This window comes from Urocitellus parryii, chromosome 3, assembly GCF_045843805.1.
Source record: "Urocitellus parryii isolate mUroPar1 chromosome 3, mUroPar1.hap1, whole genome shotgun sequence".
Taxonomy (NCBI): Eukaryota; Metazoa; Chordata; class Mammalia; order Rodentia; family Sciuridae; genus Urocitellus; species Urocitellus parryii.
The window spans coordinates 105,375,569-105,395,233 of NC_135533.1; positions in this window are offsets into that span (position 1 = coordinate 105,375,569).

Sequence of the window (19,665 nt, forward strand, 5' to 3'; positions counted from 1 at the left end):
GGTGATCAGATAGCATAGACTGGACACAAACCAGACAAGAGCCACAAGGGTGCCCACCAGCATAAACATGTTTCCAGAGGGGGGAACCCCTGGTCCCAGGATAGACAACTAGGCATTGAGCTATTTGCTAGGTAAAAGAAGCACCCGTGGAAAGGTCCATTGTAAACATCCAACTCCTGCAACCTTTCATCTCCCATCAAAGCGGGGTCACTAGCAGCTCCCGTATTGGAGCCCCATTTTAGCTTTCAAAACACAGGATCTTTTAAATGTGGAAAGAAAAAAAGGAGTCAGTGAGTAATGCAGTGTGAGCAAGACTCAGGCCATGGCTGACCTTGAAGAGGAAAGAAAGGGCTGCAAGCCAGCAACAAATGCAGTCCCTAGAGAAAGGAAAAGGTAAGTCTATGACTCCTTCCCTGCAACCTCCAGAATGATGCAGCCCTGCCAACACCTTGGATATGGCTCAAGTGAGGTATCTATCTGACCCCCAAAACTACAAGAAAGTTTTATTGTGTTAAGCCACGGGGTATGTGCTCATTATTAGAGCAGCAAAAGGAAGCTGCCCCTCAGTGTGGGCTTCATGAAGGCAACTGCTTCACATAGGGGTGTCCCCAGCCCTAGAATAAAGCACACAGATGATTTCTATAAGTTAAATGGGCAAATAAGAATCCCCACCAACCTCTTGAGAAGGGTGACAGCTGCTGGGATGAGTGGCACATGCCTGGGGAATGACTGGGGGAGGCTGAGGCAGGAAGATGGCAAGTTCAAAGCCAGCAAGACTTAGCAAGACTCTCAGCAAGTGAGACCCTGTCTCAAAATAAAAAGTAAAATGGACTAGTAATATATTTCATGGCAAAACTTCCCTGGGTTAAATAAATCCCCATTATCAAGGAGAAAACAAAATGCAAAAAGATGCCTGGTTCATGCCTCCAGCCCACAGTTACCCTACGAGTTTGAACCTTCTTCATATCTCACCTGGTACATGTCTACACCCTCTAAAAATGTGGTTTCTGTTTCCAGGTAAGACTTTGTAAAGTTCAGGTCTACTGATGAAAGTCCCATTCTCCAAACCCATGAATAGTCACCCAAACTGTTTATCATAACCTCCAGAGCAAGCTTCAGCGTGGCCCATTTACATTTCCCCATTTCCCCTAACTTCCATTTATGTGCACCCAAAGCAAGCCTCTAGCTATTGGCTAGAATGCCCTTGAACTCCTTACCCAAGCTCCTGCCCAAGCCTTTCTGTTTAGAAACTGCCAGCTCTTCTCCCTCACCTGTCTCTCTAGACCCATGTTGTGCTCCTGATGAGATGAAGTACCATGCAAAGCTCTGTCACATGACACCTGGCCATGTCCCACCCCAGAATCAGCAGATCTGAGATGGGCCCTAGAATATAAAAAAGTTCTACCATGACAGCTAAGTTGAGAAGCCGTGGTTCAATGATTATCACTCCAGGCACCTCCTAGATTTTCTGTGAAGACCTTCTTGGCTTGCAGGAAAAAAAAAATATCTCCCTTCTTTGAAATTCAGTGTCACTCTAGCTGCACTTCTAGCTCTTGGTACTCTATGTGTTTTGGCTTTCCGTAGGGTTATCTAAGCATTTCTTTCCTACAGTGACTACTAGATTGCAAGCCCCTGATAGCTGCAAATTTGTCGTCTCTGCAGTGACAGCTCCTTGCAGGCACAAGTATATGTTGCGGCATTTTCTTAGATTTTGCTGTGTGTTCAATTTAAAGTCACCAAAAGAGATTTTTGAATGAGTAACTACACTTGGTTCTCATCAAGTTTGTCCTTGATAGTCTGCATAAATCAGGTCATTGAGTTATCCCAAATACTAAGCCAGCAATGCATAATTCTCACCTAAAATATAGATGATGAGACAGATTTAATGATATCAAATCATTGGTGGAAGGTCTGAGGCAGACTCTAACTGGCATCCTCTGATGCCCATTTGTTGCCTTCTCAGCTGCTCCAGGCTGGTCTGGTGAGGGGCCTTCCCTGAACCAAATGGAGAGTCTGTTGCCATGGGATGGGCTGGTCTGTGAAGGAACAAGCAGTCCTCTCTGGATTGTCTCTTTCCAATTGCCATTCTATTTCTCCAGGTTCTATTCCCAACTCTCTGACCTGAACAGTCGAGTCCCATCAATTTCTCTCATTTCCCTTCCAGGCCCACATGCCAACTTTTTCATTCTGCCCAGCCCCCTTGGATTCATGCTTCAGTGGATAGTTTCCTTTCCCAGAGATGTGTTTCTCCTCTGTGACCTTCTAAGCCTTCCCTCCACCCAGGCTTCATTTCCCCCACAGCAAATCTAGGAGACTCCAATCCTCAGCTCAGTCTGAAGCTGGAACCTTGGTTTCTTAGGAAGGGACTTAGCTTAGAACTGTTCTTCACACAGAATGCAATCCAGCAGATACTCATTAATCTGAAAATGACCGCAACAGAATAACTGGTATGGAGGTGGGTCCAAGCATCATCAGGAATCATCTGCCTCCAACCCTAACACACCATGGTGCAGGATCCACGGCCTCAAGCTAGAAGGCTAGAAGGAAAAATTGACAGTGAAATAGCAATTGTTATAGTCACAAGGACGACTCCTGAATTGTCAAGTGTCTGCCGAAATTATGTTGTCACAAATCCACAAATCTGGGAGTAAAATAAGTGAAATCAATATCAAGGCAAGAAGTCAGTAACAGCCAATGCAGAGCTAGAAGCTGGCTGAGCCTGTTGACTCAGAGCATCCTGCCTCCGTTCTCTGCTTCCTGCTTAAAATGCAATAGATACAAAGTGTGCAGCTTACTCAGCATCCTTGTTCTCGCTTTCCTGGGAATCATATACCACCATCTAGTCATTAGCATTGAAATGCATGCTTCTAGGTTAAAGCTTCCCTTGGCTCCAGCTGCGCCAGGAGGGCTGCTGGGAAAACCTCCCCCCAGCCCCCATAGCAGTGCCATGTACTCAGTCACTTGAGTCTTGTTTGTTTGTTTGTTCCTTGCTGTTGTTCTTTCTTTTGTAATGAATCCATCCATTCATTAATTCATTTAGCAAACATTTACAGAGCACTTTCTCTGCCCGAGAGCCATGCTACTTCACAGAGTTTAAAACACGAAATACATGGATAGCTACTTCTGTCATTTAATTTAAAGAAACAGAATATCCTAGATTTCTCAGCAACCCTCAGTCCCATCAATGCTATCAGAAAAGTCCAGAACCAATCAGACTACTCAGTCACCCTATTGTGGAGATAAAAATTCTGATAGTCATCATGGTGTGGAAAATGCTAAATAGAGATGATTCCAGAGACTTTAAGGGGTCACAAAGTGTTCAGCTTCTTCAGCCATCACTGCAGCTTCAGAACACACAGACTGAAGCTAGACACATGCAGAGGAAAGCAAAGGACTGCCAATAAAGCTATGGGTCTGCAAACCCTCACGTTCAAGTGCTCTCCTAGGAAAGGGTGTGTGTTCAACCTAAGGACAGGAAGATGAACAAAAAGTAGGACTTATCGGAGGCTGTAGGAGAGCATTGAGCTTATAAAAGAAGAGCACAAACAGAGAAAATGAGAAAGAGAGAAAGAGAGAGGTCCTTTTAGAATATAATGGCTAGACCAAGGGGATGAACATAATGGGCCAGAAGGACAAGAGCTGATGGCAGAGGGTAGAAAGAAGTTACAGAGAAAGCTTAGCAGTAAAGAACATGGGAGGCCCTCCAAGGTCTGGAGCTTTGTTCCTCAGGCCAGATTTTCTCCATGCCTCAATGACACCAGCTCATAAATGCTATATCCCTGGGGCTGAGGCCCTTCATTTGTGCTCATTGTGATGACAGCGTGGGCAGCTGGTTACACATTCTTCCTACCACCCTGGCTGAATGCTGCCCAGTTGGAAAACTGGCAGAGACTTACCAGGGTGCCTGGCATTCCTTAAGAGATGTTGCTGTAAGCCATGGGTATCAAAGAACAAATTTTCAGCAATGCACCCAGAATCAACTTACATTTTTATAAGGGAGAATTCTGTCTGTGGTGTGGAAGAAAGAGAGACAAGAAAAAAGAGAGGGCATAGTTAGAAGTCAACCACAACAGCAGTGGTGGAAGGACTGTCAGGCATCTCTGGAAGAATCATTAGGGAGTGGCCTAAGTCTCCACCCTGCAAGCCACAGCTGTGCCCGGAGCTCCACTATGGCACAGTACTGCCTAACTTGCATAGATCTTGGCTGCAAAAATCCATTCAAGAGACCCAGTCTCACCTCCTCTTGCAGAGTTTCCTATTCTTCACAGGTTTCTAGATGTGATTTGGAACACCCAATAGCCCATTCCCAAAGTCTCTTTGGGATGGTCTTTGGTATTGTTTGTAATCCATGACACTTGTGTGCATCATCATGGCCTATTGGACACAGGAAACATCTGACTCAGAAAAGACAATCACAGAGAGAAAAAAAGTGGTCAGATTCCACTGCAATGAGCTGAAATTTCCTAAGAAGTCAAGTCTGAGCAGGTCTCCTCTGTCCATCTACACAGAGGAAGGGTTAGGGGAAGAGCTATTAAGAGACATGGCCAATATCATGCAGTCCTTGAAAAATAGAAAATGTCAGGGGGCTTCAATATAAATTTCTAATTTGGGGGAAATACTAAGAAACACAAATGAACAACATTGTGAAGATACAGAAAAACAGAAAAGAGGGGCTGGGGATGTGGCTCAAGCGGTAGCGCTCTCGCCTCGCATGCGTGCGGCCCGGGTTCGATCCTCAGCACCACATACCAACAAAGATGTTGTGTCCTCCGAGAACTAGAAAATAAATATTAAAAATTCTCTCTCTCTCTCTCTCTCTCTCTCTCTCTCTCTCTCTCTCTCTCCTCTCTCACTCTCTCTTAAAAAAAAAAAAAAAAACAGAAAAGAATGCTTCCGACTCCAATTTTCTTGTAGCCTAGCTGAACTGATTTCTTACATAAGCTAATGCATAATCAAGTTTAGAAGAACACCTGGTGAATATCAGTACACGTAAGTGCTGGCCACTGTTATTTTGAGTATCCATGAGAATGTCTGTGGTAATATTGGAAAGTAAACGTGTCAAAGCAACCTGAGAAGATTCCATTCTGTTTCTGTCACTAAAGATGAGAAAATTGCAGAATCCATTCTATTTCTTCACTGCCAGAAAGTTACAGAATTGTGGTTGGTTGCTATTTTATTTTTCAAATGAATGAAATAATCCTAAAATTTGTTTTCTGGACCAATTGATCTCTATCTGCATATCAATTTTTGGTGTTTCCCTGTCTCTTGTTGTCAATAATATCACCTTGCATAATTTGATTTAAGAGAAAGTCAAGAGATTTTTATACTCTGCAGAAAATGGCTTATTCGTAAGGTTTGCTAAGATCTTGCTAATATACCTTGTTCCAATGCAGCAGTTGCTGGTCATGAGTCATAAATTAAAACTGAGCAACAAAAATTATAATTTTATTCTAACACCCATACCACAAAACTGACAAAATGTATGACTCAAATACCTACATTAGTGCATATAGCAAAGTTTGATTCAATAAAACTTACTTGCTGGAAATCAGATGCCAAGAGTCCTTTTGATATACCTTTTGGTCAGTTTCAAATGAAGCATTCCTCTGGATTGTTAGCATGTACATAGAAGTACCATAGTGAAGGAAAAAGAAAGAAAAGAAAAGAAAATGCACTTGAAGTTTAAACACTCCAAGAAGACTGGGTTCTCCTAATCCCAGCATGTTGACATAAACAACCGATAGGACAAGGTGAGGAATTAACAAGAGAAGGGATCAAGGCTCACCACACACAAGGTTATGAGTCAGTCAGAGGTAACTCCAAGTAGAACCAGGACAGGTGGAGAAGAGGAAGCAATATTTCTTACTCTTTTTTTAGTCCACAGTGACAGAGGGGACACCATACCCAGCCATTGTATCTGTGGCTTGCACAAAGATCATCACCTGAAGGGGCTGAGTGGGACTGATTTCCAGACAATCTCCAGCCAGAATGCTGTGCCCTTTGGCCCCAGTTGTGGGCATGGATAGAAAAAATACCTCTTCTAACTAATACAAAGGGAAGTAGGAACCATAAGACTTCCGCTGGAAATCACTGCACATGTGCAAAACCAATCAATCAATAATTAAACAAATAAATATTTACGAATATTTTAAGTGTTATCTATAGGATGGGCTCCCAGAAAAAATTTGCAAAAGTAGGTTTAAAGACATGGCCCATAGTTCTAAAGACATCATATGGTTAGGAAAGGAGTCTAAAAAGAAGGGTCCAGTGGATGTCCTTATTCTTGTCCTCCAGAACAAAGAATTGTGAAACACACAGAAAAAAAGTAGCCAAAGTGTAGATTTATTGAAAGTGCAAGTACACTCCTTAAAGCAGAGTTGGAGTCAGAGAGGACTCAAGTGTCCAAGACCAGGAACAGGGCGCCTTATACCTGCCCTCAGTTGGGGATTTCCAGAAGGAGTGTTACTTGCCTAGATTCACTTTCCTTAGTCCTATTGACACTCTGGATAGGAGTTTCCATGGCATCCTTGATGACACAACCAGGTGCATTGTTCTGCGACCTGCAGACATCTTGGCATATTCCACCATTTTGCCATCACCAACCTCCCACCTCAGGGCAAGGGCTCCTAGAATTATATTACAAACTGTTATACAAAATTCATTGTATAGACCTGTGGAAAGATTATATGAAATTTCAAAATTGCAGAAAGTTTACTTCAGCTGCAGAACAAGAACTACTACGAGAAAAAGAACAATACAAGAACAACACAATATAAGAAGAACAAGAAATAGAAGTCTATTACCTACCAAATACGAAGATCACCAAAAGGTTCACTATCAAAAGGCCACCTGAGCTCAAGGGGTTGCCAACCAAACTATCCAAGACCCTGGTTCTCAGACAAAGGAAGGAATTAAAAATTAGGCAGGAGCACGTATTCATGCTGCCTGGTCTGAACCACCTGCCTGGCCAACATAATAACAGTTCTCAGTCCAATCAGAGCAAAGGATATTTTTTTCATGAAATTATTGTTTTTTTCTTTTTGACTGAATACTCTCTATTCAAATCATAATGTGTGTAGGACAGGGAACATTAACTTATAGGGGTTCATGGAGCTAGATTAGATTACCAGAAACACAAGACTGAATTCCTTCTTAAACTGAGACTTTTTTGTGTGGATTTTTAAAAAATTCAATGTAATTGACTACTTAAAAGTATTTACCTCCTACTTCTAACAATTGGGTCTCTAATGACAAACATTGGAGTTGTATTTTTTTTAGTAAAAGGAACAAAACAGCTGGAGTTATATACTGGAACAATTTTTGAAAGACTCAACATAAGAAAATGCTAAACACTTAAGAGTGGAGAAGCGGGATGTCTTAAAATAGCAAATCAGTGAGTTACTTCCAATTTGAAAGAAAAGAAAGCATTGCAGATGAAGAATAAGCAGGTTTCCAATTGGCTATTACCATTTTTCTTTGACAAAAATTATTTTAAAAAAAGTAAATCAATCAGTCAAAGAGCAAACAACTACTTATTAGATATGCAATCAGTTCTTGAAAGAATTCCAAAGAAAGGGTAACTCTTTCTTACGTGAGGTGGTTAAAATAGCTGTTATACTATGAGATGAGTGATAGTACATTAGTAAATATATTCAATTATATTTCTGACTAAACTTAAAAGTTAGCAACCTATGGCTATGTACCTGTTTTATTTGCTTTAATTATCTTAGTCCTTAAATTCCAAATCTTGAGACTATAGATTGGTGAACCCATTAATCTATTACCAAAAATAGCTGAACAAGTAGAATACAGATTAGAACATTCAATTGTTCAAATTATGTTTAGTTGTTCAAATAGCTTGGGAGGCAAGAACAGAGAAGGATCTAATAAGTTGGTTAACCAACCTGAAGGTAAATCTAGTAACTAAATTCCCCCACATAAAACTCTTCTGTACATTCGTTGACACTCTTTCCTCTGTTCTCCAGATTTTTATGAGTGTTTATAATTATATAACCAGGGGTCTAGGAGCTAGATTTATGGAAGGATATAATGATTTAGAGAAGACAAAAAATCATATAAAATAAAGATCAGGTTATTATGACAAGTCCAGAAGAGATCCTTTATAAAGGATGCAAAGAATGACTTGATTTATCTTTTATCATTATAGAATTATATAATGAATATTTTAAGTTTTATCTGATTTATCACCCTACTAAAGGAGCCTCCATTATTAACTTTCTAGAAAAAGACAACTATTAATTCTTTGAAATATCTCTGGAGAAATCAATGTTATAACCAGTAGACAAATAGTTTTTAATTATTTTCTCTCCCTAGAGACAGGAAAACTCCATTACTTCTAGCAACTCCCTGTTCTCAGAGCTGCTATGACCAATGAACTGCCTATTCTCAAGTATAGCCTTGTGGTCATCCTAGGACTTCTCAATCTCCGAGGATAGTTGGGGGGAACATAAATACAAGAAAGAATTCCCTTTAATATATGTTAGGGTCAAAGAGTTAAAGTACCTTACAATCAACACAATCAAAAGAAGACTCTATACAAATTCAAAAATGTATAAAGTGAAAATTTCATGTTTATTATAAACAAAGTTGGTTTTTAATTTCAAAATATTGTTCAAGAACCTTAAAGTTAAGGCATCCTGTTATTCAAAACCTTCTTTTTCTTCTAGTATTTTATATGTGTGTGTGTGTAAATACATACATTTATTTATGCACATTTTATATACTTACAAAATGTGATATATTGCTTTATTCAGATGATCATCACAATTTTGGAAATACAGATGAAAGTGGATCTCTAATATAGAATAATGATCAACTAAATTGTAGCAGATCTATAATGCACAGTCACAAAATACAATTGACTTCTTTAAAAAGCAAGTAATGATGGGAGAAATTCTTATGACAGAATGTTAAGTGATTCCAATGTGAAAGTAAATCATACATAATTATATCTGAGAAATAAGAGTGTTTTTTTTTCTTTTTAACTTGTGTAGTTTTAAAATTATTCACAAGGAGGCCATAATTCATTTATTGCTAAGGGAATTCACTTTTTTGAGGTTTGCTTGTCAAGTCACGCTGTTATACACCCAATATTGAGGAGAAAAAATGTTCTCTTTCTTCTCTAAGGTCACAGTTTTGAAGAAGCAAGGGACATCAAATTTCCCCATGATGCTCTTTATTTGAAGTGTCAGTTTGATGTAAATCTTGGCCCAGGGTGCTCTCCCAGCAATATGCTTGCTTTAAAATCCATGTTAGAATAAAATTGCTTCCCAGTTTTTTGCAAAAATGACTTCCAAGTATAGTACAAGTGCTAATAATTTTCACCATATCCAAAAATTGGCAAGAATCAAGTTTGCAGCTGCTACAGTTCCCATTTGCTTCAGGAATTTGCACATTTTATGATAGAAAAGACCACTAGTTATAAAGTTCCCACTGGTTTATGCATGCAGATGTGTTTCTTGAATTATCTGCTTAATACTTAAGTTTGCTTGTTATTGTTAGATATTTAATATATATTATTATGTTTTAGTATGTATCATACAATTAATGTACAATATTATATCAACATTATACCATTGATACATGTTAATATATAAATATACATTATTATAGCAATAAGATATACTATATATATTATTACTATGATTATAATTATAATAATTACATGTTATATAATTATAATAATTATATATAATTACTATAATATTATATTCTTATGACTCTTATGAGAATATAATTATAAGCTAGATTGTCTTTTATTCTTATAAGAGTGTTATAAAAACAGTTACCACATATCAAAGTTTCTGAAGTAGTTATATTCATGTAATGAAAGATTAGATTATTGCCTTCATTTCAAAAAAACAAATTTTGCTATTGTTTTAAATTATAAAGTCGAAATTGTGTTGGCCCTAGAGTTGCATGCCTGGCTCTGATTCCATGCCTAGTAAACCACTAACTATCTGGTGTGTCAATGAGGACACTACGTCACAAAGAAACCATATGACTTTTCCAAGATTATATATGTGCCATAGAGGTCTAGCACTTAAGTCCTCTAATATTAGTTGAGTGCTGTCCGTATGCTGCATATATTTGAAGTCTGTAAAGCAGTAAAAGATCAAACAAGAAATTATGTTTTGACAACAGGCAATAATATGAACATAAGCTGTTTATTAAGGGCATTTGATTTACAAATACCAAAATGTATCCACATATAAAATGCAAAAATAAATCCTCTGGTAATAAATATAAAAAGCCTTCAAGCAATTACAATTATAAAATGTATGTCTTTATGTCTGCTTCTTTCCTTCAATATTATATGTGTGAGACTGATTCATTTTCTTTCTTAGATTGTAATTCATTCAGATCTATCACTTTATGATTTTCCATTGTATGAATATATCATAGATCCTTTATCTACCTTATTTTTATCTACTTAATTGTATATAATTTATTGTGTTTGTTGCAGTAATTAATCATTTCTGTCATTAGAAAATAGTAACATTTTGCTTATTTCTCAATAATTTTTCCTAGCTCAGCTTTCATAATATGTCCTTGTTTGTCTTCTGTTTTTATGAGTTTCTTTCTTTCCTAGAATAAGTATTTTATATTTACTATTTTATATTTACTTATATTTTCTAAATTTTCTTTGTTCCACTTTTAATTTTATCTTAAGTATCACTGATAAACTTTTCTGCAAGCTTAATTCTACTATTTAATTGATTCCAAATCTAAATGTTTAATTAAGTCTTTTTCAATGTATTCTTTTCTGCTTCTATTTGTTTGATACATGAAATACTAATTAAATTCAGAATATATAAGAACCACTATATAACTTTATTAATAATTTTTCCTCTCTCTAAACATTATCCACTTACTCATCTTAAATGATTCCTTATATATTTATCATTAGGCTTGATATTTAATTATTGGAGTAACCCCCAAGTTTTGAAGAGTTGCCTTTAAAATCTATCTAGAAGTACCTGTTCTAAAAGAGAAACTTAGTAAACTCCAGAGACAAATATAAATGTAAATCATTCCAGTACCCTTAATATGATGAAGAATCCTAAGTGTGTTCAAGGTGATATTGTTGGATATCAGACCCACCTTCATACTACTTTTGTACATACAGAGAAATCATATAGGCTCAAAATTATAGGATAAACAATTTGGGGTACAGGTTACAGATAATTTTTTAATTATTAGATGTAGAAACCAGTATTATTTTATCTAGAAAATGGTATATTCTCATTTTGTTGGTGTTCTGACTACTAGAGAAAACTATCTTCCCTCTGGATGATTTTAATGAAGTATTTAGCATTCTTTCTTATTCTATGAGTCCCCGAAAAATATTTTCACTAGGTTTTCAGCTACATAGTCATAGTGTTAGTTATATTAATTAGTAATCAATCCATCTTCCCAGTGATGTTTTTTACTGACCTGCTATCCAATCAGGTACTGTATGACTCACAGAAACTATTAAATAAGCATATTGTAAGCTTTAAAATTCAATTGTATCAGCAACACTAATTAATTAAGGTTCATATTACAATGGCAACAGCCCTATTCTCTTGCACAATAAAATAGCATCTCTTATTCATGTAAGGACCAATATTACTGTTCCAACTTGCATAACAGCCCTTTGATGTGGTGGGCACTCAATGGCTTCACTTAGCTGCAAGGAATGCTGGGAAGTAGTCTTAATGTGTACTGGGGTAAAGGAAACAGGTGGTAGAAACAATGGTAGGCCCTGCCAGTGTCTAATCATGCACCCAAATATCCATTCTATCCTTTCTCTCAAACAAAGGAACACTGGACCTGCTCTTCAAGTTCCAGGAAGGGTACTTCAATTTCCATTTAAATACCACAATCCTTCAAATCTCAAAGTAATAGGATGTATAATTGTAGGATTTAGGATGTATTCACCTTTGAGTGCAAATATAGTTCTTCCTGAGCTGGTGACCTTTACATTAAGACATCACATGCATTATATAGGAAAGAGTAGGGGTGGGCAACTGCAGGAAACTTCCTCCAAATGTGGAAAAACAGCCTGTCCATGTCCCTAGCATTCATAAGCCTGATGGACAGCCAGGATCCCTCAAGTTGTGGGAGTTTCCCTGATTAGCTCCTGATTTTGTTTGGGGGAAGAATCTCCATACTCCATTGCTTTCCATGTCTCTTGATTCCACACATTTTCTATGGTGCCACATTTGATTTGGACATTATACATTCTGCTTTCTATGGTGGCTGCCAAATTTTCACAGTTGACCTGCAGTTCATGAATATATAACTGCCCCTAATTTTCATGTTTCTGACAGTTAAAGAAAGGTGTGCATAAATAAGCCAATTCACCAATATTTTCCAAATATAACAAAAAATAATACATGGATAAAAGATATATTCAAAATGCAATATAGATCAATGAACTTTAATACAACTATTTAAAGTTCATTAGAACTAGCTTTTGAAAAGTTGCCTCTTGTAGAGTTTAGGTGTAGAATCAAAGAATGTCTACAATCAGAGCTACAGTCAATATTTACAATGAGAATACTATTAAATACTGCTAGTATTTTTATGAGGTCATTTTTCCATATACTTCCATCAAAACAACATATTAAAACAGACTGAATATAGAAACAGGTGTGTGAATTTAACAATCTTCTGTTGAAATTTCACTTTGTGACAGTGAAGAGATTTGCAAACATATAACAATGCAACTTTCTCTTTATTTAGAAATATATCTGCTTTTCATGAAAAAATGTCATTTATATCAACATGAAGATTATTATTTTTATTTTTTAATAAAATATTTGAATTCTATTTAATTTCTAATACAGTAAATTTTGAAATATAGAATACACATAAGAGCATTTTTATGGTCAATAACAAATGTTAGAGAATCACTGGTCTAGAAATAAGCTCAGAAGGAAACAGAAATGGGTTTCCGATGAATACCTAACGTCCCCGCTACAAACATTACAGAATTCATATCTGCAGATAGAATTGTCTCTTGCAAAAATCACAAATTCCTGAAGGAAAACCTGTGATATGAGAATAAATCAACCACAGGTATGTTCTGGGTTATTTCATACCAAAAAAAAAAATACTTGCAGATAGGGAAAAAACAGCAGAACACATAAATTCTGGCGCTTCTCATTACCTAATCTGACAGGAAATGTACTGTCCAGGTAACTATCCATCCAAAAGTAATGGGAGGTGGCATGCATACAGATTTGCAGATGTTCCTAAATTTTAGTGTTATGTTTTTCACTTTGTATTTTCAATGTCTTGATATTCACAGTATGGTCTTTTACATGGTTCATAATGGGATATAGTTCATATACATAGCTGCTTATTTATAAAATATTTTTGAGATGATAGATTCATTATGTCCTTTTTCTTGAGACACAGAAATAATAGATCACAAATTTAGCTCACTGCCTTTAATAACAGTTGCTTAATAATACTTGATCTTACATTCTCATGTTTTACAGATAGAATGACTAGAGAGGAATTATCAAGGAAATAGATGAAAAATAGCAGTAGAAATCAAGTAGACCTAACAGAAAACTACAGAACACCTCACTCAATAGGAGGATGCAGATTCTCCTCAAACACTCATAGAACATCCCTCTGATAGACCAAATATGAGAGCTCTAAGCAATCATTTCAAAGTACTGAAATCATATGAAGAATATTATCCAATCCCAGTGGCAATGAGTCAGAAACCAGTGATAAAGAAATTTGGGGAAATCTTCAATATATACAAATTAAAGAACACATCTAATTAACCAGTGAATATAAAAAATCAGAAGGAAAATTAGAAAATAGTATAAAGAGTTAGCTGGAAATTCCACACAATTCCACTGATCTGTCACACCTATGTCTCCACCTGACCCCCAAAAGTGCATATGCATCTTTCCCTTCTCATTTTTTCATATGCTTCTATAAAACCTCATGTAAGTCATAAGAACCTCTCTTAGCTCATGGTTCACTCTAAATTATTTCAACCTAGAAGTGTAATTAAAAAATAAATTTGTTTATCTCAAATTTTGTGCACTCGTAGTTAGCCTGTGATTAGGTAAATTACATATTCTACTCCATATGATGTAAACACTATAAATAATAAGATTTATAACTTACTTTTTGTAATACCACCTAAAAGAGCAATTTTTATTACCATTTAAACTATCATTACCATTGATGTCAAACTTTTGAACATAATTAATGAAGAAAAATTCATGAACAGAGGAGACTACATGCGTCTTACTAATAAATGGCATTTCAGGTAAGAATCACTAAAATTATCTCTATTACACAAAAAATTAGAGGCATAACAAAAATAAAGATCTAGAATGTGTTTCAGAGCTGTAACTGGAAACTACACAGATCCATTAAGAATTGCCCTTCTCTCCAAGTGTAAAGAGGTACAGAAACTTTTACACTCACGGTAGTGTTAATTCTTGAAAAGGCAATGTAGTTCAAAATCAAATGGTAAAAGAATAGAGAAATTTATTCTAAGGATGTATTAATACACTGTTTTAAATGTATTAATACATCCTTAGAATAAATTCCTAAATAAATTGAGAAATCTACCAGACACTCTTGTTCTCTTATCTAGCTAATACTCTCTCTCTCTCATCGCCAAAAAGGTAATTCCAATTATCAATTTAATGTGTCTCCTTCTACATATACTTTATACATACATAAGAAAAACCTGTGCTTGATATTAATATATTAATTTAATTACATATCCTGGAGTCATTTGTATTTTGCTACATAGGGAGCTCCCTTAATTTTTTATAGTTTCATAGATGTATATGGGGGAAAAAATGAACCAGATTCTATTTTACCACCTCATACTGATAAAATGCATGACTTTCCCACCTATTTACTGGTTAAAAAAATGTTTCAATAAGTAATACTGTACATACACTGTTTTAAATGTATTAATACATCCTTAGAATACATTCCTAAAAATCTAATTGATGAGTCAAAGGAACTCTATGCCTTGATAATTTTGATAAATATTGAAAAATTACTCTCCCACAGGACTAAACCAATTTGCATTTCCACCAATAATCTACATAATTTCCTGTTTCTCTGAGCCTTACTAATAAAATTTATTAACAGTCAACTTTTTATTATTTGAAACAAGCTTAAAGGAGCTTGATTACCTTGCCTGATGTTTTAAGCCTTTTATCTTCACTAAGAATTTCTAGTGGTCAACTGAACAGTTGAAATCTTATTTACTTCTAAGATCTTTTTATACATTAAGGAAATCAACCTTTTATGTGTGATCCAGTTTGGAATATTTCTCCAGTCGTCTGAATTTTAACTATGCTTAGTTTACATTTGTTGGTTTGATTTTTCCATGCGTTAGTTTTAGGGTTGTCCTGACTTTAATGTAATAGAATATTTCAGTCTCTTCTTGATGGATCTTGGATTTTCATTTAGAGTTGGAAAGTTCTTCTCCCCTGTAACATTATAAATTAATTCTAAGTTTCATTACTTATATTTAAAGACTGAGTCAGAGTGTTTCAAGGTGTTCTGTGTAAGGTAAGAATATAAATTAAGCTCTTTCAAGCTGGCTAACCTCATTTTCTCAATAATATAGATTGAATAATCTACATTTTCCCTTATTGATTTGAAAATCAACTTAAGTTAGTTTCTATATTCAGATGTACAATTTTAAATTATCTTTGCATTATTTCACTTTGAACTATCTTGTCATAAATAGTTTGGTGCTATAATATTTTAATTACTAATTATGTTAATTATAATACTATTGCCTATTTTGTCTTGAAACAATTATATCATGATATCAACTAATAGTTAAGTATTATTTTTATCATAAATAACTTTTAAAACTATTTCTTAGCTTAGTATTTTTGTTTCATATGCATTCATTGGAATTCTATCCCTAATGAATTCCTTTCTTTCTTCTCTTTAACTCATTACATTCGTCTTTCCCTAATCTTTTGAGTGAGATGTTTAATCATTTGTTTTCATTTCTTGTTTTATTGATATAAGTATTTAAGGCTATACATGATTTTCCTTCTATGTTCTTCAGGATATAATGCAGAAGTCATTTAATTTTTATTTCTGTCTGGTTTATGGTCTTGGTTAGTATTTGTTTCTTTTTTTGACCAAGGGAAAAAGTAAAGATACTTAAAAGTTTTAAGAGAAAAACTGGTTGATTTATGATTTGAAAGTAAATTTCTAGTTATATTTCTTTTAATGTAGGGTTAAGTTTTATGAACATTAAAATGCAACACTTATAAAACATATTCTATATCAATAATTAACAGTCAGATATTCTACTTATTGTATTATGTTGGGATTTCATGGTTGAGCTTGTTTTTGGCTCTCCTGATCTTTGTACCCAGAGAGGTGCCTCCAGTTCTCTTCCCAGAGAATCTGTTCCACATTTTATCTCCTGCAATATCTCCTTAAAAGCTCAGTATCTGCTTTTTGCTTTATTTTATATGTTACACACACTTGATTAATTATAACCTTTAACATTATTGTTTCCATCTTCATTTCATTTAATATTTTATAATTGGATTTCATTTTATCTAATGTTAACAACATAAATTCTCCTTCTTTTCATTTTCCTTATCTTTGAATATCATTTTATCTTTTACATTTTCAATCCTGTCATATATGTGTCTCTTATTCAGTTGGGTTTTGTTTGATGACCCAATATGAAAATTCTATTTCTTTTTCTCTTATAAGGCAAACCCATTTATAAGAGATATGTTTAGTCAGATACTGTTTTATAACTTTTTAATGTTATTATCCATTTTATTTTATTTTATTTTATTATGTCTTTTTATGGGCCTTGTGTGTGGGTTTTGTTTGTAGGATATGTGTATGTAAGCTCTTTCTTCTATTTAAAAGTTTTATATTTTTGTCTGGTATTTACTTTTATAATTTAAGGACTGTGTTTCCCTTAGTTTTAGTTATTTGGATATTTGGACAATGTCTCTTAATTTTAACTTTGAGTCATGATAAAATTGGCTTATATCTTATATCCTCTTCTGCTCCCTTAGATTGTCTTCTCAATCATTCAATTTAATCATAATGGTATCTTTTCTAATGTCTTCCTTTGCATTGTTAATTGTGTCCAAACTTTTATTTTTTTATTTTACTTGTTCTAATTTATATGTTATAGATATTTATATGTTACACACACTGATTATATCTATTGTTATATATGACAGCAGAATGCAATTCAATTCATATTATACAAATAGAGCACAGTTTTTCATGTCTCTGGTTGTACACAAAGTAGAGTCATACCATTTGTGTTTTCACACATGTACTTAGGGTAATGATATCTGTTTCATTCCACGGTCTTTCCTACCCCCATCCCCTTTCCCTCCCCTTTGCCCTATCTAAAGTTCATTTATTCCTCCCATGCTTCCCACCCCCCCATCCCCATTATGAATCAGCCTCCTTATATCAGAGAAAACATTCAGCATTTGGTCACTTAGCATTATCTTCTTCAACTCCATCCATTTACCTGCAACTGCCATAATTTTATTCTCTTTTAATGCTGAGTATATTCCATTGTGTATATATACCAGTTTCTTTATCCATTCATCTACTGAAGGGCATCAAGGTTGGTTCAACAATTTATAAACACTGATGTGGCTGCATGACTGTAGTATGCTGTTTTTAAGTCCTTTGGTTATAAACCCAGGAAGATGTTCTACCTCACCTTGGTCCCAGAGCAATGGAGTCAGCCACCTATGTACAAAGACCCTAGAAACTATGAACCAAAATAAACTTTTCCTCATATATGTTGTTCTTGTAGGATTTTCTTTTTAAATTCTGTTTTATTTTGTCTTAATTTCTTTTTTGTTTGTCAATGGACCTATATTTTATATATTTGTATGTGGTGCTGAGAATCAAACCCAGTGCCTCACACATGCTAGGCAAGCACTCTACCACTGAGCCACAACTCCCACCCCTTCTTGTAGGGTTTTTTGGTCACACTGATGGAAAAGCTGATTAAATCATCCTAATTTTACAGGCAAAACAATCAATCAGTAAATTTGCTCTCTTTCCTTTATATCTCTGTTTCTGTTTCTTTGTTATTAGACAAGATGAGCATCCCTAATCTAAAAGTCCAAAATCCAAAATGCTGAAGAATCTGAAACTTTGTGAGTACTGACATGACACCACAAGTGAAAAAATTCCACACCATGCAACTTTCTTTTTTAAAAAGATAAATATTTTCTTAGTTGTCGTTACACCTTTATTTTATTTGTTTGTTTGTTTGTTTATATGTGATGCTGAGAATCTAACCCAATGCCTCACACATGCCAGGCAAGTGTGCTACTGCTGATCTAAAGCCCCAGCCCCACATCATGCAACTTTCTATATGAGCAAATAATGCACATCAAAAAATACCTAAAATACAGATTATTTTTGGTCCAAATCATTCTAAATGAGGAATAATCCATCTATATGATATTTTCATTCTCTTTTGTCAACCTAAAATCCATACCATTTTTTTCATAATCATCTGCTTGAATATATAAAATATCCATTTCCAGTCTTTTATCCAATCTTTTGAAGACTGTTTTTGTTGGCTATATTGTGTCTTCTGGAAACTTTCTTGAGAAAAAATATTCTGATTTCTTGCATGTGAGAAAGGCTTGCCCTGCAGCTTCTATTCTGGAGGCCCAATTGGGCTGAATTTTGAATTCTTGGCTCACAATTCATTTCTTTGCAGATATTTCAATGCAATTTTCAAATGAAGGTGTTCAACATTGCTGTGAAGTCTGAGAATTAACTTTTCTTGTTATAAATGACTTGATCTATTTTTGTCATAGTGTTCAAGTAATTATGAATTTGTGAGTTTTATCCTACGGCTCCATATGAACCACTTGAGGAACAGTTTGCCTGGAATACACTATCATCGTACAGAGCATGCATTTCAATCTCATTTTCATTCCTTGAGTTGTATCAACAAATATTTTCTCTTTTTTTTATTGGTTGTTCAAAACATTACAAAGCTCATGACATATCATCTTTCATACATTAGATTCAAGTGGGTTATGAACTCCCATTTTTACCCCAAATACAGATTGCAGAATCACATCGGTTACACATCCACATTTTTACATAATGCCATATTAGTGACTGTTGTATTCTGCTACCTTTCCTATCCTCTACTATCCCCCCTCCCCTCCCCTCCCATCTTCTCTCTCTACCCCATCTACTGTAATTCATTTCTCTCCTTGTTTATTTTCCCATTCCCCTCACAACCTCTTATATGTAATTTTGTATAACAATGAGGGTCTCCCTCCATTTCCATGCAATATATTTTCTCTATTTTGGCTTTTACTTTTGTTTATTAGAGACTGGAATTGTACACAGGCTGATTCTTCTTTCTATGTGTTTTTCCCTTTAGGTTTTTCCTTGGGCAATTTTTTATTTCTATGTTATGCTTTCTCTTCTCATTCCTTTGTTTTTCATAGTCTTTGTTCCTGGTTTTGTTGTTGTTGTTTGTTTGTTTGTTTGTTTTGCTATGTTTTAATTCTATTGTGGTTTTGTCTCCAATTTTACTTGTCTTGTGATTTCTGCCACTTCATACTTTAGGTCCTCTTTTTCCACATGAGATTTCTTTTGTTT